The sequence below is a fragment of the Callithrix jacchus genome, chromosome 5 (assembly GCF_049354715.1).
Source record: "Callithrix jacchus isolate 240 chromosome 5, calJac240_pri, whole genome shotgun sequence".
NCBI lineage: Eukaryota > Metazoa > Chordata > Mammalia > Primates > Cebidae > Callithrix > Callithrix jacchus.
In genome coordinates this window covers 19,379,472-19,402,604 of record NC_133506.1, presented here as the reverse complement: position 1 = coordinate 19,402,604, position 23,133 = coordinate 19,379,472, and the positions used below count along the sequence as shown (strand labels likewise).

Here is a 23,133-nt window from a genome sequence, read left to right as displayed (position 1 = left end):
AAAATGAGAGCTTTGGATATTCTAATTTACTTTTAAACATTTATTTTATTGAGAAATAATTTACATTTAGTAAAATGCACAAATCTTAAGTATACCATTACAAGACTTTTACCTATGTATGCAACCTGCTAACACCATCCAGGTTGAGATACAGAATTATTTTCAGCATCCTGTAAGGTTCCCTCAGGCCCCTCTTCAGTCAGAAGCCTCTAGACCCTAGTATAGCCACTATTCTGACTATGCTTAAACTATTTGTAAAAGGAATCATATAGTATATGTTCGTTTGTATCTGGCTTCTTTTATGCATCATAATGTTTGAGTTTATGTAAATAATTGTCAGTAGGGCCCTATTCTTCTATTATTGACTGTATTTCATTATATGAATAACAAATGATGTATTTATTTATCCCCCACTGATGCATATCTGGGTTGTTTCTGGTTTGGAGCTATTGTGAATCACACTGTTAGTAATATTTGTGTATGTGGCCGAGGTAGACCCTTCCCCTCATTTTTTTCTTGGGCATACTTAGGAGTAGAATTGCTGGGTCATAGAGTAGGTGCATGTTTAACCTTATTAAACACTTTCAAATAATTTTCCAAAGTAGTTTTACCAATTTGCAATCTGATTAACAGTATATGAGAGGTTCCATGACTCTTAATTCATTCCCAAACTTGATATTAATTTTTATTTAATTTTAGGTCTTTTTAATTATTTTGAGATAGTGATAGTTCAATGTGGTTTTAACTAGAATTTCCCGGATGACTAATAATAATGAACACCTTTCATGCTCTTATTAGCTATTCATACATGTTATTTTGTGACTTACATATTTATGTTTTTTATCTTTTTAAAAATTAGGAAGTTTTTTATATTGGCTTTTCAGAATGGCAAAATATTCATAGTACTTATGTCTCTAAGTATTTGCAAAGAAGATACAGAAATAATTCATTTAAAATCAATTATAAAAAGATTACAAAACATTTGAACATGTAGTTTACATAATTTAAAAAGTACATAATTAATAAACATTTAAAAAGTCCAAAAAATTTAAGAAATTCAAGTTAAGACATTAATGGACAGTCAATAACTTCCAGAAATTATGCAAAAAGAAAAGCATGACATAACTGAAGGCTAGTAAGAAGGAAACTGAGAATCTTTATAAATCATAAGTGGACGTGCAAATGGGAACTATTGCCAAAAGACTCATCTGACAATATCTAACAAAATGTGAAAGTGCTTATCCCTAATATTTAACAACTTTGCTTCATGATATAGGTACCCTAGGAGACATGTACAAAAGTGTTCATTGCAGCCTTGTTTGTAGTAGCAACAATTTGGATAACATGAGTAACCAACAATGAAGAAATGGATGTGTAATTGTTCTACAGTAATTAATGTAAATGAGCTATATATAGATTTTTTTCATATGGATAGACCACGAGAACATAATTTTGAATTTAAAATAAGTGATAAACTATGCATAGCATTTTCTTACAATGATAAATTATACATACAGTATTTTTAAAAGTAAGAAATAACATATATATAAGTGGTACTCTAAATCTGGTGCCTGGACAAATGACATCAGCATTTCCTGGAAACTTGTTAGAAATGTAAATTTAGGGGCCAGGCTCAGACCTACTGAATCAGAATCTCTTGAATTAGGGCCCAGAGATCTGCTTTAACAAGGCTTGCAGTAAATTCTAATCCTTACTAAAGCTTGAGAACTGTCTAATATAGTTCTGCATGTTACATAGACATACATTTTCTTAGAATATAATATTGATATCTTGGAGAATAAAATTTCCTAACAGTGGTTTCTTTGGAGTTGGAGCTGAACAAAAGGCTTTAAATATCTGCAATACCATGCCTATAAATATATAAATAAATCTGAAACAAGAAGGCCAAAATATCGCTATTTCTAAATTTTAGTGATGAGTATGTGATTTTTGTTAAAGCATCTCTGAATCCTTTTAAACTTTTTCATTATAAAAAAAAGAGAGCTACAGAGAAATTGATGTAAGTGGTTCCTGAAGAGTGTAGGGGTTTGATGAGGAAACCAAAATATCTTAGTTCTTCTCAAGTTTTCAAATTTAAACAAAAAATATCTTCAGATTGCAAGACAAGTTCTTTAAAAACAAAGCAACAGTGCCCATGATTTTGCGATAATTCGGAATCATGAAATGTATTGCACCAAACTTTTCATGATTTAGCAGCTCAAAACAACATATAGAAATAAATCAGAAAGCAAGATACTGGGATGTAACAGGCATCTGTAATCTCAACTTTAGCTCTGATTTTTATCAGAACAGTCCCATTGATATCATTGATGGTATTTTTAAAGAGTTAAAATAAGAAAATGTATTTAATTGAACAAAATATTCCTTTTGTTGTTTATGTATTAGGTTTGTATAAGATCACATATAAATAAGGCCTCTTGTGTGCTTTATAAATGCTTTGTTTTGTTGGAGAATATTTTATTTCATTCCCATCTTCCTGACAGGGCTGCTCTCTAACTCCTCAGATATAGATACTATGTTATTCAATATCTCCAGAGACCTGGTTTTCCCAGCTGCTCTTTGTAAGAATGTTTAAAGTCTCACAATTCAGGTCTTAGGACATCTTGCCTAATGTTACTTTCTGCCACATGATACTTCTGAAAACAGAACAGCTACTTCCTGTCATTTGTAAGATCTTCCCCCAAATAACCAAGTTCATGATGAAGCACATCTCTTCAGTCTTGCGGGCTAAGCCAGCACAGGCAGCCTAGCCTTGGCTCGTCTTTCATTCAACAGTGACCTTTTCTGTGTAGCACAAAAGAAGTATAAAAACAGCCTTGACCACAAAGGCTTAAATTTTAGTTAAGGCTATAAGATTGTAGCATTGTGCAGAAAAACAACATCATAAAATAGCATTCTACGTGGTAACCATAAAGTGCTAAATCATCTGGGATGATACCGAATGCAGAAGGAATCTTGAAACGAGAAACCAGGGAGGGCTTGGTGGAATTATTGGCAGGAAAGTTTCATGAAAAAAATGAGGTTTAAAAGTTAGACAGCAGCATCAAGGGTAACTGTGGACAAACAGGAATAGTATGGGAAGTGAGGGACAGTGTAGTTGAGAGAATGAAGGCAGCTAAGGTCAACAGGGACCAATGTGAATGTAAAGATAGTTACAGCATGGGAGAGAAAGCAGACTGCAATTATGCAGCACAGGGAAATTTGAAAGATACCTAGATGTGATGTACAGAAAACCATAGATTCCCTGATGAATAAAGGATTGATTCATAAGTGCACTCAACCCATATCACAAACCATTTGGGAAACACTGCAATGAAAATAAGGTCCTGCCCAGTTTGTCATCATCATCATGAACTAGAATTAACATTTTATTGCCTATCTTTGTTCTACGATGATTCTGTTTCCTTCTCATATTTTCAAATTATAAAACTAATAATATATACTAATGGTAGGGATTTTTTTCAAATGACCCAAAATATAAAAAATATCAGTTGCTATGGAGTGACAGTGGAAGTGCTTTCCATCGTTAGCACCAGGTGATTCTTGTAACAACCTCATTATCTTTATTTTACAAAGAGGAAAATTGTGCACAGAGATGTTGAATAACCAGCCCAAGGTCAGCACATAGTCAGTGCCATCAGGTCTTAACCCCATGAATTGAAGAGCCAGTGCCCATACGTTTAACCCCTCTGTAGGGTACTACTCCCTCTCTTACTGGCTTTTCTATCTTACCTTGAATCTTATTTGCTATCTTGCCTACTATCTCTCTTACAAAAAAATGTTTCGTTTCTGCATTAGAATTTATGGCATGTACATACTATTGAGCCTCTAAATATTCCTTAACTGTTCAATATTGTATGTGTTTGAAAATTTTTGCTGTTGTAAATAATGCAAAATTGAACATATTAGCACATAAATCTTTACAAACATGTTCAATTAACTCCTTAAAATCAGCTCTTATAAGGCAGATATAGGAAATATTTCAGGCCATTATATTCTCAAAATATTTTTAAAACATTTCCCATATGTGAAAACATTTCCAATATGTAAGCAAGAAGCGGACTTCATTATATCTTTTCTAACTCTAAGAATCATATTTTTTTTAATTAAACTTATTTTTAGATCATTGTAGATTCACATAGTTTCTAGAATTAATACAGATAAGTTCCATGTACATTTTACCCTATGTATTGTACTGGTAATGTCTTGAAAGTTTTGGGTATGATATTAAAACCATGATATTGACCCTAATACAATGGAGATACAAAATATTACCATCACCACAAAGATTCCTTATGTTGCCTTCCTATACATACACCCACTTTCCTGCTGTCCCCAGCTCATCCTTAATTTCAGCCAACCACTAATCTATTTATTTCTATAATTTTGTCATTTTAAGAATGTTATATAAAGGGAATCATACAGTATGCAAGTTTGAGTGCTTCCTTCCTTCACGGAGCATAATTCTTTGAAGATTTATCCAGTCTGTGGCACATCAGTATGGCTGTTCTTTTGTATTGCTGAGTAATAATGCATGGTAATAATGTACCACCATTTATTCAACCATTCCCTTCCTGAAACACATCACAGTTGTTTGTAGTTTGGGGCTGTAATAAATGGAACTACCATGAACATTTGTATTCCTGTTTTTGTCAACCTCATTTTCATTTCTCTGGATTAAATGTCCAAGAGTGCATTTTCTGGGTCACATGGCAGTTACAGATTTATTTTTATAAGAAACTGCCAAACTGTTTTCCAGAGTGGCTGTACCATTTCACAGTCTCATAACAATTTATGAGAAATCTAGTTTCTCCTCATCCTTGCTAGTTAGCATTTGATGCTGTCACCATTTTTTTATTGTAGCTATTTTGATAGGTGTATGTACTGCTATCTTATTGTGGTTTTAATGAATCATATGGTTTTCTTAATCATTGCTAATTTAATCCCATAAAGTGATTTTCATTTTAGTTGGGAGATCCTTTTTAAGCTCAATTTTTTTTGACCATTGCATTTCTCCTATAATTTGTATTTCATGGTCTTTTTTCTATTACTTATAAGTTGGTCTATTCAGGCTGCTATAAGAAAATGTCATCAACCAGTATAAACAAAAGAAATTGGGTTTTATTTGAATTTATTTCTCATAGTTCTGGAGGCTCGTGACTGAGATCTGGTGAAGGCCTCCTGGACTGCACACTGACAACTTCTTGTTGAATCCCCACATGGAGGTAAGACAGCTAGCTAGCTCTCTGGCTGCTGCTAAGGGCACCAAGCCCATTCCTGAAAGGTTTACTTTCACGACCTAATTATCATCCAAAGTCCCCACCTCCTGATACTATTTTATTGAGAACTAAGACCTCAACATATGAATTTTGGGGGGACACAAACATTTAGTTCATAATGTTAAGTATTTAAGCATTTTCAAAAATGTATTTTATGTAATATTATGTATTAATTATATTAATATTTCATTTTGTAATTCCTTTCCTGATTTTGTTAGAATTAACTGAGCAATTAGATATTTTAACTTTCTTATAAAGATCGGTTCTTAAGCCTTGAATGGCTACTATAATCCAGTACATGCTAAGTCTGCTTCAATTCTTGAGAAGCTCCATTGATTGAATCAAATTGAACTGAAAGCCCTTTTAAATTCCAAATACTGTCTTTCCTGAATAGCATACATAAATTTGGTCTTTTTCTATTAGTACTATTCTTGATGCATTATTCACCTAGAGTAGGACATTATTTGCTACCAACCTATTATCAATTCTCTGCGAAGCCAGCCATTTTTTTCCTGGTTAGTATTTTATAATCCCCAGCCCATCTTGTTCATGAAATACAAGTTCTCTACCTGAAAATGCAGCCATTTAATTCTAAGATATGGAAATATATTTCTGAAGAGAATAGAGACTATATATATAACAACAGGACTGATTGAGCTTGAGAATTTTATGCTTGTGCATGTTCATTCTGGCTCAGTCAGGGACTTGCTTGGTGACCTGACACAAATTTCTCAACCCCTTGCTTTTTTCATTTCTTCTTCTGTAAACAGAGATCAAACCATTTTCTGCCCCCTTGGTCTGATCTAAGAAACTTCACTGATGAGAAAAAGGCAGTGGCAAGTTAAGACAAAAGACAGCATTCAGTCGGGAACAGATTCACTTTAATTATCTACCCAGGGAATATTTATGTCTGCAGTAACCCCTAATATTGATTACCAGATAGGGGCGCATATTGATGTCTGCAGCAAAAAGAGCAGGGTTGTTGCTTTAAGATGCTCCTCCAAAAACCATGGAAAGCATTAACAGCCAGCCCCAATAACTGAAAGCACCACGAAGTTCAACCTCAGAAAGTCGTAACAAAGCCAGGGGTTATTCTGAAGGGGTGTTGTTTACTGGCACATCAGCTTGCTGCACAGAGGAAGCCGGATAAAAGAGAGAAAACCCTCTGGGGCGGAGGAGATGGAACCTGGACTGAATCTATTGCTTGGAATCTGAGAAAGACAAACCTTGGGCAACCCAGATCCTCGTTCCCACAGCAAGCCGCTAACACCACTGGATCTTCTAGCCTGGTAAGATTCAGTGAAACATCCATCTCTCTCTGAAATACATTTCAGCAGGATTTACCTGAGGAAGGTGAGTCCTTCTTTCTTAGCTGGAGGAAGCCACTTCTCAGAGGATACCAAGCAAAGGCAGAATCCTCGCACCCCTAGACTCCTGGTATCTTGAGGTTTATCTAGGCAAAGGGCTGGCAAACTGAGAACCACAAGCCGACAGTGGCCCCCCACACGTTTTTTGAATGGCTTGTGAGCTATGAACTATTTTCTTTTTTTACTTTAGGTGCATACTATATCAGCCCTCTGGGATTTGTGGGGGAGGGGAGGGACCCGCCCCGCCCAGCAGCACCCGGCATTCTCCCCCTTTCAGCTTTCTCTCTCTCCGGTCATGGGGTAGGGGCCACCCAGCTGCTTCCGCTTACAGCTCCCTCTCTCTCCAGGCAGGGAGAGCGGGCAATAGCTCAGTCCTCCAACTCTCATTCAACTCCACGCTTTTAATTCCTGGCGCTTGACTGGCAAATATCCCCTGTTCCGTGCATTGCTGAGGCTTTGCGGGAAGCGCTGTATCTGGACCGGAGCACCAGAGGTGGAGCCTCCGACTGGTCGGTCAGATGCACTTTCTGGGTGAAGCAGCACCCCTCCCCGCCTCGGTCTGCCCTGAGTGGGATTTGCTCACCCTCGGACCAGACCTGTTGAAATGCTCCTGGTACCTCGGTTGGAGCTAGGAGATCTCTGGGGACTTCTGCGTCTCGTCTCTCTCACTGGGTGTTGTGCCCTGGAGTTGTGTCTAATCAGCCATCTTGGATCCTCTCCCCTGTTTTCATATTTTTAAATAGCTTAACAAAATAACAAAAGATGAAGAATATTTCATGACACATGAAAGTTATAAAATTCAAATTTCCATGTCCGTAAATAATAGTTTATTTTATTGGAATAATATTTTATATAGCCATGCATATTTATTTGCATATTCTCTATGAGGCTGCATTTGTGCTACAACAGCATAGCTGAGTAACTGTGACAGAGACCACATAGCCTGAACACCTAAAATATTTACTGTCTGGCTCCTCACAGAAAGAACTGGCTCTGATCATTGTATAGATCCCATAAAGCCTCCTCTTGCATTGTGCCTTACACCAAAATGACATGACTTCAACATGAAATGTTGACAGTCAGCAACAACTGTCAAAACTATTCTTAATTTTGACTCAAATTTCCAACCTATTGGGACAGATTATTTAAGCTCCGTTGAAAGGATCTAGAATAAATCCAACCACCCTCTTGCATGAAGGCAAAATGAAATAAGAAGAGGAAAATTCTTCCATTGCCCATGTTACACACATGCAGTGCTGTCAATGGCTCAGCATCATTGGCCCAAGCCTCCACATCACTGAGCCTACAGAGCAGCCTAGTCCATTGCTCACTGCTAATTGTCCTTCATATTCCTAGTAAGTCTTCTTAAGTGGGCTCCCAGGGGTTCATTTAGGAGATTAGGGTATTTAAGAGCTGGGTAATGCAGAGACTCACCAAGTCCCACCAGATATGTTCTCTGCCATGGCTGCTCTCAAGGGCCTAAGCTCTGGTCCTGGAGAAGTGATGCACAGTTCCCATATGTTAATCCCAGGTGAGCCCACACAGAGGCAGGACTGGTTGTTACTATGGCCTCTCAGTTCTCTCAATAGCATATCTTGAGTCTCTGAATTCCTGCCAGGTAATCTTCTATCTTCAGCACTTTGATTGCTCAGCCTCTAATCCTATCTAAAGAAAGCCAGGAAAGTATTTTAAGTGATAGGGGAATCTCAGCTATTATCTTGTCTCAGAGAGAACACTGTGGACCAGCAGCATCAGTATCACCTGGAAGCTTGATAGAATGGCAAAATCTCAGGCCCTTTCAGGCCTTCTGAGTTAGAATCTACATTTTCTAAAGATCTCTAAGTAATTCATATGCACCTTAACGATGGAAAAGTATGGAAGTCTATTGTCATTCTATAAATTGGGGGGCTGAGGTTTAAATTTGATGTCTCAAATCTGGGACCTGGTTCTGATTTCACTCTTCTTAGTAGCATCTTCAAGACCCAGGAAGAATTCCATGGCCACGCCCTCTAGCAGGAATTTACCTAGATGGCTGCCTCATTCTTAATCTCTCTTTAATTAAAACCAACACTCCTGGTACTCAGACCCTGTTTCATAATCAGACAGCTTATGCCTAATGTTAATGAGCCACTCAACTAAAATATACACATAGAAATTGCTAAATAAATGTCCATATTTAGGAGCAAATGGTTAAACAAACTGTGGTACATTCATTCCACAGAATACCACTAGCAATACAAAGGAATACGATTAATACACACAACTTGGATAAACCTCAAGGAAATTATGCTGAATGAAAATTACCAGTATGAAAGAAATATATACTGCACAATTCCATTTATGTAGCATTCCTGAAATGACATAGATGATAGTGAACATGTTAGTGGTTAACAGGGGTTAGCCATGTGAGGAGAAGGTGGGCATGGCTGTAAAGAAGCGGCATGAGGGAGCCTCATGTTGATAAAAGTATTGTTGTATTTTGATGTTGATGGTGGTTACATAGCTACACTTGGGATAAAACTGCATACAGATACACACACTCATACACACACTATTGCATGTGCAACTGGTGAAATCCAAATAAGCTTTGTATGTTGTGCCAATATGGATTTCCTGATTTTGGTAACAGTCCTGTAGTTACACAAGATTTTTACATTAGAGGAGGATGAATAAAGGGTTCACAGGGCCTCCCTTTGATTTCTTTGCAACTTCCTGTGAACTTGCAATTGTTTCAAAACAAAAAGCTAAAAACAATTAAAGCATAGATGCAGTAATGTGTGGGTAAAGAAATTAGCAAATCAATAACTGGAACATTATCTACAGTAAGTGGGGGAGGTAGTTTCCTTTCAATGAAGAATGTGTGTACTCTTTCTTTAAAATTACCAGTTGCTATTAATATTCCACTTGTTTTAATTCTATCCTCACTTTGGCTGGTTCTAATGAGATATTCTAGTCTTCATGGCATTTGTGGAATGAAAAGGTATCTTTTGGCTTGTAATAAATGTACCTAAAATACAGGTGTATAATAAATGAATACTCAAAAATCTAGAAACGTTTATTAGAGAAAAGTTTTTGTCTTTCTATAAAGCTACAAGATTACCTAGTGTCTCACACATAATAATTTTATCTAAGATGTGTATTTGGGACTAAAAAATTAAAAATGCATTCATGGTTCTTTGAGGTCAACATTTTAATGTATAGGCCTTGCCCCCACTTCCTGTACCTCAGATGTTTTCCTTTGTAACCATCTTAAGTAAAATTACAATAGACTATGCATTTTAATGTAGTAACAACTTTTGCCCTTGTACATGTAATCGCTTGAATTTTAGTTTTAATTCTCCTTCTCTCTAGCCATAATTATGAGAATAATTAGATGTCAGAGTTCAGAGCTTCTCAGATTTAAGAAGAGAGGGACAGCCAAAATGATTTTTTTTTTTCTGCCTTTAAATATCAATTACTGACACAGCTACAACTAACATTTTCTTAGTGTTTTGAAACTTATAAGACACTTCCACTTAGAAAGAACCACTTAGGAGTCAATTCAGACAAGATAGAAAGCACTTTTAAAAGCAATTAGGCCGGGCACAGTGGCTCATGCCTATATTCCCAGCACTTTGGGAGGCTGAGGCAGGTGGATCACGAGGTCAGGAGTTCGAGACCAGCCTGGCCAACATGGCATAACCCCTTCTCTACTAAAAATACAAATATTAGCTGGGTGTGGTGGCTGGTGCCTGTAATCCTAACTACTCAGGAAGCTGAGGTAGGAGAATTGCTTGAACCCAGGAGGCGAAGATTCCAGTGAGCCAAGATTGTACCACTGCATTCCAGCCTGGGTGATAGAGCAAGACTGTCTCAGAAAAAAAAAAAGCAATTAAACTGGAAACAGAAAATTTCATAGACATTTTTCTACCAATAACCAAAGGTCTATGTGGGTGCAATTAAAGAAAACTGGGACATCCCAGAGTTTCTCATTCTGATTATTTTGGTCTCCTGACCATGGACCCCCATCGCTCTCCATGAGAACTTCCATGAATCCTGAGCTTGTAGGGAGGAAGCAAAACTAAAGGTATGAACCAGGATGTGAACCTGTGAACCTACCAAACACCTTTAAAAGATAACAGCTTGAAGTTGGGCAAGCCAGGGTTCATACACTGGGGGAACAGCCTCCCTCTAATTGGTTATAAAAGTTATGTGTAGACCAACTTGTTGGTTCTTTGTGACTTCCAGTTCTTTTCACTGGAAACATGGAAAACCATGGGTAAATGACCTTTTCTTGGACTAACTCATAGTGTAGCAACAGAAAGGCTACAGGTGCAAGATTCCAACATGCCTAGAGTCAAATCCTACTTAGTCAAATATGTGTGCTTCAAACTGCTTGAGTCTACAGTTAGCTCCTTGTCTGTAAAATGGCATTGAGACCATTTTTCCTGAAGAATTGTTCTGGTGAATAAATTGAATAATCAAATTATACACATAAAAGACTAAGTAACAGGTACAACATAGGAACTCCTCAAACATTAGTTTTCTTCTATTTCGATGATCAAGAATACTAAATATGTTCCAAGTTCTTCAGCAGCTTACCAGGCTGAAGAAATGTTCTAGTCTCTAGCTTCTCCCTTAGACTTGTTCATCTCTCTCCACCCTCTCCAGGACACTTAGAAATGTTCCCTTCAGATTTTACAAAGAGGAGTAAAGGCTCTACATTTCACAAAACTTCTTTCAGTCTTGTAAAAATCCTTGAGGAAAGAAAATTCAGACGACATGGTTAAATGATTAGAAGAGGGAATAGAGAAAAAAACAGAGATGAAAAGTGGATTAACACCTGACTGAATTAAATGAAATATTCTAACCCATTGGGAAATGTGTAGTGTGTATATAAAAGAAGTGTAAATATAAATTGGTTTAACCTTTCCATTTACCAGAAGGTCTTACTGAGCCTTGGCCCAGTCCAATGACTTTACCTATAAAAAATTATTTGATCTTTAGGCCCTTCTTAGCTGCTTATCTCATGGGAAAGTACAAATGAAAAGGAATATAGTAGACGTATATCATTTGAGACACCTGTATCCCTCTTCCCTTCTTCTGGAGCTCATATTTACTTTTCTTTTGAAGAACAATCTTCCCCAATGTCAGTCTATATGGTTTGAGTGAAATCAACCTCATCTCTGAGCTCCAGATATGACCTGGGACTCAGACCAGTGCAATCAGAGTATTCTACTTCCCCAGCCAAGGTGATTGGTTCAAGAATCTGGGTCCAGGACCCCAAAGAGTCTGATGATTCAGGCCCAAATTTGTAAGAATGGAACTCTCTTTTCTCCAAAGTGACCAAGCTAATGCAATCTAAATCCCGATCTGTTGGAGGCCAAATCACTACTATGTGGAATAGCCTTTCTGAGATTGAACCTTTTTTCTTTCTCTTTTTTGAGACAGAATTTCACTTTGTTGCCCAGCCTTGAGTACAGTGATGTGATCTTGGCTCACTGCAACTTTTGCCTCCTGGGTTCAAGCCATTTTCCTGCTTCAGCCTCCCGAGTATTCAGAATTACAGGCATGCACCAGCACACCTGGCTCATTTTGGTATTTTTAGTATAGATGAGGTTTTGCTATGTTGGAGGGCTGGTCTCGAACTCCTGACCTCAGATGATCTACCCACCTCCCAAAGTGCAGGGATTACAGGCATGAGCGACTGCACCCAGCCAAGATCAAATCTTATATGGAGAAAAATTTCTTACTGTCAAGGGATGAAAATACACAGATTCCTGAAAATGCTCTTACTATAGCTGAGTCTTACAGTACTTAAGGTCAGACCTACCCTAGAAGTTTCAATTATAAGAACAAATAAGTTCCATGCTTGTTGACACCACATGAACTACATATTCTGTCATCTGCAACCACAGAGTTCTCAATAGCCACCAGTGTTTAATAGGATGGAAATGTCTTCTCATGTGCATAGTAGGAAGATTGATGGCAACTACAGGAAAGAGGGAAAGGGAGAATAGAATGATAGGCTGGAGCCTGTTTCTCCTGGCTAGACAACTGACCAGGGAAACTCAAGAGAGAGCCGAAGTGTGGTTGCTTTACCTTGGATGGAGAGCTGCAGAAGAGCTAAGAGTAGATAAGCTATCACTTTTCTGATTTCCTCAAAGCATGCTTGAAATGAAATTATGTTGATAGACTTAGTGCTTGTTGAAAGCAAACAGGGCTGAGTGTTCCCTGATTGTTCCCATGGGCACTAGAATACACGTATGTATTGAATCCTTGATAAGTATGTACTTTGGGAAAGTAACTCTCACCCAAGGCTGCAGAAGACAACAAAATGGGTTGAACCCAGGGCCAAACTATAAACCAAATACAAAAGTTCAAAAGGACAGATAGTAATTGTCACTAAATTAAAATGGGCAAGAAGCAGAAAAGGCAAGAGTGAGCATAAGGACAGAAAAGCAAGAAGCAGGATGTGACATGTCAATAAGGAAGAATTTGAGGCATGATCTAGGACAGATATTGTTTTCTGCCCTTAATTTCTATCAACCATGCAGGATATAGACAAGCTGACCAAGCTTAAAAGGGCAGAAGCGGGGAAGGTGAACTGAAGAGATAGAAATAGAAAGGATAAAGATACAATTATTTTCCTCAAGCATTTATGGCACAGTGCAGAAGTGAGATGCATTCACTGGCAATAAAATTACAAGTAGAATATGGAAAGAGCCTTGCTAGAGAAATAAAAGCCTGAGGAAATATGTCAGAAAGAGAAACTAGTTTTTATTCAGGGAACTTGGAAGGCTTCATGGAGACACAAGCATTTGAACTGAATGTTCATAGGATTTCAAAAGGTAGAGAAGGTGGAGAGGAAACATCTTGAGTAGAGGGAAAGCAAATTCAAAGACAAGAAAGGTAAGAATATGCCGAACACTGTTGGAGTTTATTCTGAATATAGAGAGAGCAAATAGTACAAGGCAGGTCAGCAGATCCAGGAGGAAGCTAGAAGGACCAGCTGAGACCAGCGTGGGTTTTGCTGGCTAAAGAGCGTGACCTGCATGATAGATGTGGTAGGGAATACAGGAGGGGAAGAAAGGAGGAGAAATATCAGCAAGGAGGACATGTCAGGGAGAGGTCATGATGTTCTTGACTGGGAGTGTTAAGTGGGCTGCAGAAGTAAGCAATTCTACAGTCAAAGTTTGCATCTGGTAGAAGGCAGGTCAGAGGGAAGAAAGTCAAACATGGCTTTGGGACTTCCAGCTAATACAACTGGGAGATGGTGATGCTTTTAAAAGAATATTAGTACTAGGATATTTCAGGGTGGATTAAAATATTATTTTTCCCCTTTTCCAAATGATTCATTTCAAAGATATGCATTTCTGCTTATTTTAAAAATCACTTACATATGAGATTATTTATAACTTTAAAATGTTTCCCAGATTATTCTGACATATCTAGTCTTAAGTCGGATTCCTTAGATGCAGGGCCTCAGACAGGAACTTCAATCCCATTACACACAGTTTATTGAGAGTGCAATTGGGAGATCGCTAATGGAGGGAAGGAAGCAGATGGGAGAAGAGAACTAGCTAAGCAAGATTGGGCTCCTCTGAAGTCTAGGCTAAGCCTGATCCCATGGGGATCCATGGAGCATGGATTGCACCAGAGTTGGGCCTGTTCAAGGTAAAGGGATCAGCATTCTGTACTCTGGGCTCCATGTCGCCCTGAGGCCAAGTGAGAGATGAGCTTAGCCTCCTGGGTATGGAGGCTCCCATTAGCTTAGAAGAATTCTCTACAGAAGGGAGCAGCTGTGACCTTTTCACTGCCAACATTCACAGCAGCCAAGTATGGGCATACTGTCCTGGTACAGGGGATCTGGGTAAGGCACCAACAGTGCCCACCATATATGGGTTTTGATGTTAATCTTAGATAACTGTATCTTAGGGTATTTCAAAGAAAGAATATTTAGGTGACTCATCAAGTCTTTAATTCTCCTTTGTTTTCTCCTCCGTGGATGAGCTGAAAGAGACATTGCTCAACTCCCATCTCTAACAGGATCACTAAAGGGGGCGTCTTGGACAAAGACCTTAGAGATAGCAGGAAGGCTTCCATGAGAAGTGTGAGCTCTCTGTAACATCTTCCATTTCTAACCCCAGATTTTCTTTATCCCACAGAGCACCTTGGTGAATATATATTCTTGTGTGAATTTGTGACTCATAATCTTCATTGCCTGGTAATATTTTAGCTTAACCATCTATCAATCTCAAGTTACAGGAAATGCCTGGGTGCAGATGCAGCATGAACACTGAATAAGAATATGGTCAGGCTTTGGGACTGAAATTCTGAACCAACGAAGGCCATTTCTAAGGGAAAGGACTTCTAGATAAGCTGTGTGGCTGATAAGCAACTTTCAGTAACGGTTGATGTCATAGTTTAGTTGCTTATAACAAAGAATTAATGAAGGCAGTATTCTGAAGTTGATCACTTCATGAGTTTGTGAGTTTCTGTCACAAGGCCAAAGAAATAGTTTGTCCAGAGTTGTTTGTTATACCAAAAAGAAAAAAAAAAACCTCAAAAGAAAACAGAAAGAAAGCATATGTGTGTGTGCGCGCGCACACACACACACACACACACACACACAGAGTTATACCAAAAGGACCAAGGACATGGAAGCTAGGTTGAAGGAGCTCTTGCCAGCTACATAGAGGACAATATGGGCACCAAAGTATTTAAGGATGGTAAGTCATGAATCTGTACCAAAAATAGCTAGATAAATCAATAAATAAACAGGCAATAAATAAACAGGAGAGAAGGAGGGTTCTTGCTTAAATAAAATGCTGATTAGTGACTAGCAGATACAGCTGATGAGCTAGAGTTGAAAAAAATCATTATTTTTCAATCATAGCAAAGATTGGATCAGGCAAGGATCACGAAAGGATGCTAAATTAACGAAAAAAATTTTGATAAGAAGGCAGATAGTTGCAAGTCTTTGACAGACTGTTTTATTAATTGAAAAGGAAACATCCTAACTATACTGTGCAGAAACTGAATAACCTTTTGATGGCTAATAACTTGGACAACACTGACTGTGTGATCAAAATCTATGTCACTAATGAGGGCAGATAGACACCGTATGCCTCTGAATGTGATATCTTGACAAAGGCATTGTATCCCCCAGGCAATATTCTAGATGAGAATGTACAACCTCAATCTAGTCCTGAGGAACTCTAAGAAATCCCCAAATGAGGCATATTTCATTAAAAAAGGGTTAGATTTTAAAATGTTAAGTTATAACTGAAAACAAAGGCTGAAGAATAGTTCCAGATTAAGGTAAAATAAAGAGACATGGCAATTAAATGAAATGCATAATCCTAGACTGAATCATATACTGGAAGGAAATTGTCCTATAAAAGCCCTAAAATCTACAAGTAACTAGGGTTATTTGAGAAAATATTCATTTCCTTAGGAAATACATACATAAGAATCCGAAAGTAAAAACCATGATGTATGCAACCCACTCCATAATGGTTTACAAAAGTTACATTTATGTATATGTGTTTATAAGCAAATAGAATGCTAGCAATAGATAAATCTGGGTGTTCATTATGCTCTTCCCACAGCTTTTTAAATATATTTTCATATCAAAAGTTATTTACACCCATGGGAAAAAAAGCCCAGGACCAGATGACTTCACTGGTGAATTCTACCAAACACTTAAAGATGAATTAATGCCAGTTATTCTCAAATTTTTCAAAAAAATTGAAAAAAAGGAAATACTTTCAAACCCACTTCATGAGGCCAACAGTCTCCTTTTACCAAATTCATTTAAAAAACGCCATAATAAAATAAAACTAAAGGCCATATCTCTGTTGAATATGGACACGAAGATTCTCAACAAAATACTAGCAAACCAAATCCAATAGCACATTTAAAACATCACACACCACACCACAATGAGACTTATCCATGGAATGCAAGGACGTTTCAACAAATGGAAATCAATTAATGAGATACACCACATTACAGAATAAAGGATTAAAAACACATGATCATCTTAATAGATGTAGGGAAGCATTTAACAAAACATAACACAATTTCATGATTAAAAACTCTAAACAAACTAGAAATAGAAGGAAAATGTCTTATTTTAATAATAACCAAAAATGAAAAACCCGCGATTCATGTCATCCTCAATGGTGAAAAATTCAAAGACCAGGAATAAGACAAGAATGCCCATGGTTATCACTTCTAGTCAACAAAATGCTCAAAATCCTACCCAGAGCAATTTGGCAAGAAAAAAATATATCTAAATTTAAAAAGAAGTAAAGTTATATCTGTTCATAGAAGCCATTATCTTATATGTAAAAATCGCCACAGATCACACACACATACACACACACACAGACACAGAGACACACACACCCCTATCAGAACTAATTTAAAAATTCAGTAAAGTCATAGGATACAAAAATCAACAGATTTTAGATTATACCTTTCTTTAGGGTCATGGCCATGTTTATATTCATCTGAATTTCTTGCAGGATACCCAGCAGAGTGCTATGGGCCTCTGTGCCCTAAATTTTGGTTAGACAATAATGATTGTAATAAATATCTATGACTTACTGATATGTTAATGATAGTTCTCAACAGCTATGACTTACTGAGAACTTACTAAGTTCCTTACCCCATTCTAAGTACTTATGCATATTAAGACATGTATTCCTCACAATGATTTTATGAGGTAGTTTCTATTACAAGCCCCATTTTCCAGATAAGAAAACTGAGATGTGACAAGGCTAAATAACTTGCCAAGGTCAGAAAGTCAGTCAAATGGTAGAGCCAAGACTAAAACTCAGACAGCTGGGCTCTTGAGCTCATTCTCTTAACCACTCTACTGCATATCTTTATACCTTATGAGAATCTTGAGGTCTGAAAGGCAGCACAATTTGCCAGTGTGACAGAAAAGAGAATTTCTGCAAAAACGGAAGAGTGTCACTAGAAGTGCCAGTGCCAAAGGGTAGCCACCCGACCTAGTCATCCACCTGGGCCATGTTCTTTCATTGCACAACGTCTTTCCAGCAGGAACACTCTGGTTTCCTCCAGTATTTTCCCTACTTCTTCCCCCAGATCAGCAACTACTCTTTTACGATCAGTTTGTCTTTGAGGCCTCCCTATCCTGGATGTTGCACCATCGAATCTAGTTATAAGATTTATACTGTGATAATTTCGTGTTAACAATTGCCTTACCCCCGAATCTCAGTGTTTTTTCTCAAATGCTGATTTTTCTTAATCTGTTCTGAAAATTAGCCATGGTTTGGCTAATATTCACTGGGCTTACCTGGTTCAGGTGGGCTACGATGGATTCTTAGTTGCTGATCACAGTCAAGTCTCCTCCATGTGTTTTCAGCATTTTGAGGCCAAATAAACCCCAAAGGTAGATACTTCTTAAGGCAGAGAATAGAACAAAAGAGGACAAACAAACTATAATCATAAGGCCCCTACACAGGATATATATGCTAATGCTCCATTGGCCAAAGGAAGCTACATGAGCCCAAAATGGACAGGATGAGGGTGTGTACATACTCTGCCACTCTATTGTGAGGGAAAATCTTATGGTAAATGAGCACAGAAATATATATTTTAGGAGTGAGTGAAGAATTAAGAATGATAACCCCATTTACAGATTCTCTAATGTTCCAGAGACAGCAATGCAATGGGGTCTCAGCACCATCAGGGGCAGGAACAGCACAATAATGGCATACCCCTTGGCTCCAATAGGGACTCAGCCCCAGCAGTCATTTGGAAGTGGACAGATGAGACTACATCATCAGGGATGGCCAAAGAGTATATTCACGTACACTCCATATGTCTCCACATTCATGTACTAATCAGTTCTACTCATGAGACTCCACATGTCTCAGAAAAGTCACATCACCCCAGTTTGAATAAGTGGGGCACAATCAACCAACAAATAACTACTGAGGCCCCAGTCTGCAACATCAGCTTGGTGTTATTGAGTTCAATAGAGAAAAGGTGTCTCAGGGCCATTTGAGATCTCTGGGAGAACATGACTGACATAGTTCCAATATGCATTGCATAAACTAGCATGTGATTAAGTTCTCAACCACATAGAGGAGCTCCTGGAGAAAAGGACGGTATTTGACAAAGCGATAATTTCACAACATAAAGCACATGCACAGAAAGCTTTGGGGAGCTGAGAGCTTTGAAAGAGAACCTTGAATGTCCTGTAGATAGGAAGAACAGATAGAAAATGTTAGATATGTATTTCCAGAGAGGATAACTGCATGCGTCAAGAGAGATGGGGGACAATAATAGAGTAGGATATTATAGGATTGTCATTCAATAGAGTTTTAGAAACTTACATTCCAGGAGGAAGAAGGGATAAAGGAAAATAGCCTGGGCTGACAAATACCTTGGCTGCCCTGGTCTGAAATTTCTGAAATGTCTTTTTGAGTTAAAGTTTATTATTTTTTACTGTCTCAAAGCCATTCAGTTTCTGACTAAACTATGTGGAGGGAAAAAACTTTAAATGATTCAACATATGTCACACAGAACTACTGAGCCCTGCCGTTCTTTTTTAAAGAAATCCCTATGAGAGTTCTATTTTTGGTTCGAGCAGATTTTCATTTCAGCCAAATCTAGCTGGGATGATACTTTTCCCTTCTTTTCTATTCAGCGTGGGAGCCAGTTGGGATTCTTTAAAAGGCCTGCTGTGTTGCTGAGTGTCCTAGAAGAATGCAGCATTGCAGTGGCTCCGGCTGAACCAATAAATCATGACCTGGAAACACCAGCCATTGTGCCCTTCTGTTTATCACAAACAAAAGGAAATGCAGTTCTTTTTTCTTCTGTGGCAATGTAGCACCAAGGGATTATAATAAAAGGTGGCAGAATTAAAAGCTGAAAGCTAGATAGATATTTTTCTAGTTTGAGTTACAATGTTAATTTGAGATTATAAATTTTATTACAATCACTCCTAAGACTCACCCAAATCTGATTGCAGAAGCTTAAGAAGACTAAACACCCCTGACCCTTTGCTGTGGTGGAGATTTTGCCTAGTTCTTGCCAGTGGATGGAATTGTGTACAACGTCAAGCTAAACCGTGAAAAGCCCACACACGTTTCCCCAGTTTTTCTTCCCTCACTTGATTGAATAGGAGCCCACTTGTTTCCAGTAGCCCAGCTAATAGTTACAGCATCCTGTTAATCTGGAATAACAAGTTGCTGTACAGAGGACCGTTGCCTTGAGGGGCGGGGGGGGGCCTTGACAATCAGTAAACATCACATAAGCAAAAAGTAGATCTTTGCTATGTTCACACACTAAAATCTCAGGATAGTTTGCTTTCAGTTTAATCTACCTCCCTTGACTAATACATGCTAAGCAAGATTTACAAGGTCCTAAAATATAATAACCTTAATTCATGCTACAATAATGACTAGACAAAATAGAGCCTAAAAGAAAAAAGTGCTAGAGTAGCATGCATTGATCCCCTAAGCTCCACAGTGAACTCTACTCATAGGTGAATCCCTGATATGGTTTGGCCATTTCCCCATTCAAATCTCATCTTCACTTATAATTCCCATAATCCCCAAGTGTCATGGGAGGGACCCAGTGTCAGGTTATTGAATCATGGAGGTGGTTACCCTCATGCTGTTCTCATGATAGTGCGTGAATTGTCATGAGATCTGATGGTTTTATAAGGGGATTTTGCCCCTTTGCTCAGTGATTCTCCTTCTGCCACCATGTGAAGAAGGACATGTTTGCTTCCCTTTCCACCATTATTGTAAGTTTCCTGAGGCCTCCCCAGCACTGTGGAACTGTGAGTAAATTAAACCTCTTTCCTTTATAAATTGCCTAGCTTTGGGCAGTGTGAGAATGGACTAATACAGTAAATTGGTACAGGGTAGTGAGGCATTGCTGTGAAGTTACCCAGGTAACAGGCAGAGGTTGGAACAGTTTGGAGTGCACAGAAAAAGATAAGAAAAATGTGGGAAAGTTTGGAACTTCCTAGAGACTTGTTGAATGGCTCTGAGCAAAATGCTGATCGTGACATGAACAACCAAGTCCAGCCTGAGGTGGTCTCAGATGGAGATGAGGAACTTGTTGGACACTGGAATAAAGGTGACTCTTGCTATGCTTACCAAGAGACAGGTGGCATTCTGCCCCTGCCCTAGAGATCTGTGGAGCTTTCAAGTCAAGAGAGATGATTTAGGATATCTGACTGAGGAAATTTCTAAGTAGCAAAATGTTCAGGAGAAAGCAGAGCATAAAAGTTTTTAGTTTGTAGCCTGACAATGAGATAGAAAATAAAAACCCATTTTCTGAGGAGAAATTCAAGCCTACTACAGAAATTTACATTGGTAACAAGAAGACGAATGTTAATCACCAAGACAATGGAAAAAATGTCTCCAGGGCATGTCAGAGACCTTTGCAGCAGCCTCTCTCAGGTCCAGAGGACTAGAAGGAAAAAAATCGTTTGCTGGGCCAACCCCAGGGCTTGCTGCTTTCTGCAGCCTTGGGAATTGGTGCACTCTGCATCCTAGCCACAGCACAAAGGGGCCAATGTAAAGCTCAAGCTGTTGCTTCAGAGGGTGCAAACCCCAAGCCTTGGAAGTTTACACATGGTATTGACCCTGTGGGTGTGCAAAAGTCAAGAATTGAGGTTTGGGAACATCCATTTAGATTTCAGAGTATGTCTAGGCAGAAGTTTGCTGCAGAGGCAGAGCCCTCCTGGAGAACCTCTGCTAAGGCAGTGCAGAGGGAAATGTGAGGTGCAAGCCCCCACACACAGTCTGTACTGGGACACTGTCTAGTGGTGTTGTGAGAAGAGTGGCACTATCCTCCAGACCCCAGAATGGTAGATCCACTGACAGCTTGCACTGTGCACCTGGAAAAGCCACACTGGATGCCAGCTCATTAAAGCAGCTGGGAGTGGGGAGGTATGCGCAAAGCCACAGGGTCAGTGCTGCCCAAGGTCATGGGAACCCACCTCTTGCATCAGCATGACCTGGATGTGAGACACGAAGTCAAAGGAGGTGGTTTTGAAACTTTATGTTTTAATGACTACCCTATTAGATTTTGAACTGGCATGAAGCCTGTAGCTCCTTGGTTTTGGCCAGTTACTCCAATTCAAAATGGTTGTGTTTATTCAATGCCTGTACCCCCATTGTATCTAGGAAGTAACTACTTGCTTTTTATTTTACAGGCTCATAGATGGAAGGGACTTGCCTTGTCTCAGATGAGACTTTGGACTTAGACTTTTGGGCTAAAGCCAGAATGAATTAAGACTTTGGGGGAACTGTTAGAAAGGAATGATTGCATAAGATTTGAAAGGGGCCAGGGGTAGAATGATATGGTTTGGCTGTGTCCTCACCCAAATCTCATCTTGAATTATAGTTCCTATAATCCTCACATGTAGTGGGAGGGTTCTAGTGGCAGGTAATTAAATCATGGGGGTGATTACTCCCATGCTGTTCTCATGATAGCGAGTGAGTTCTTACGAGATCTGATGGTTTTATAAGGTGCTTTTCTTCCTTTGTGTGGCACTTCTTCTTATCAACCATGTGAAGAAGGATGTGTTTGCTTTCCCTTCTGCCATGGTTGAAAGTATCCTGAGGTCTCCCCAGCTCTGTGGAACAGTGGGTCAATTAAACTTCTTTCCTTTATAAATTACCTGATTTTGAGCAGTTCTTTATGACAGTGTAAAATGAACTAATACTGCCCCTCAGAATCTCATTTAGAACTTAATCATTCCTACTTTAGATACAATTCAAATATAGTTTCTTCTCACTAGATCAAAACAGAAAGTTCACAAGGAGGGTATTCAGTGGGACAATTGCAGCAATAAATAAAGACAGATGACAGTTTATCAGCTTGGATGTTTCTGCTGCAGTCTTGTTCCTGAAACAGTTGAATTTGTAAGTTTCCATTTTTAATGTCTGATTTTCTGAAATGCCATTTAGTTTGTATGCTAAAGATGATGGTTCAATGTCTTCTCCATGACCCAGACCACCTTGCATTTACTAGAGAGAATACCACAGGAAAAATATCAGAAGTGTGGCATTTTGACCTGGGGACAACATAAGTGCATCAGCTTGAACATATATGTCTTCTTACCACTGGTTCACAGCACAGGATCTAAGCATAGTCACAAAATGCATAAGAGGATGTAAGCCATCGAGCAATCAACTTTTCATTAACCAGAAACAGTGTGATTGACAGAAGGTACTTCATTATATACACACATGTAGCCCTGTTTAGTATAACATGCTTCAGTCATATTTGCCACACTCTCTTTGGAGACTTTTATCTATGGCTGGGTCTATTTGTAATTGGTAATACCAGGTTTATAGTACTATAGACCTTTCATTAGCATCTTCTCCTGCACTCTCAACTACTGTTTATGAAAAGCAAAATTAAAAGATGGTGCCTGAAGCAGATTTGATGAAGGCTAGCAGATCACTTTCTGTTATAAT

General features: G+C 38.5%; 1 long non-coding RNA gene across 3 annotated transcripts in view; it reads right to left on the bottom strand.

Moving 5' to 3' along the window:
* Positions 1-23,133, bottom strand: part of LOC144582456 (uncharacterized) — a 623,889-nt gene that overhangs the window by 302,753 nt on the left and 298,003 nt on the right. The window contains exon 6 of one of the 3 annotated variants that reach the window (XR_013535119.1): positions 703-22,680. The exons of the other annotated variants lie outside the window; for them this stretch is intronic. This is a non-coding gene — a long non-coding RNA (uncharacterized LOC144582456). Of the gene's footprint in view, positions 1-702; positions 22,681-23,133 lie in introns of those variants that run through there. 3 annotated transcript variants of the gene reach the window in all.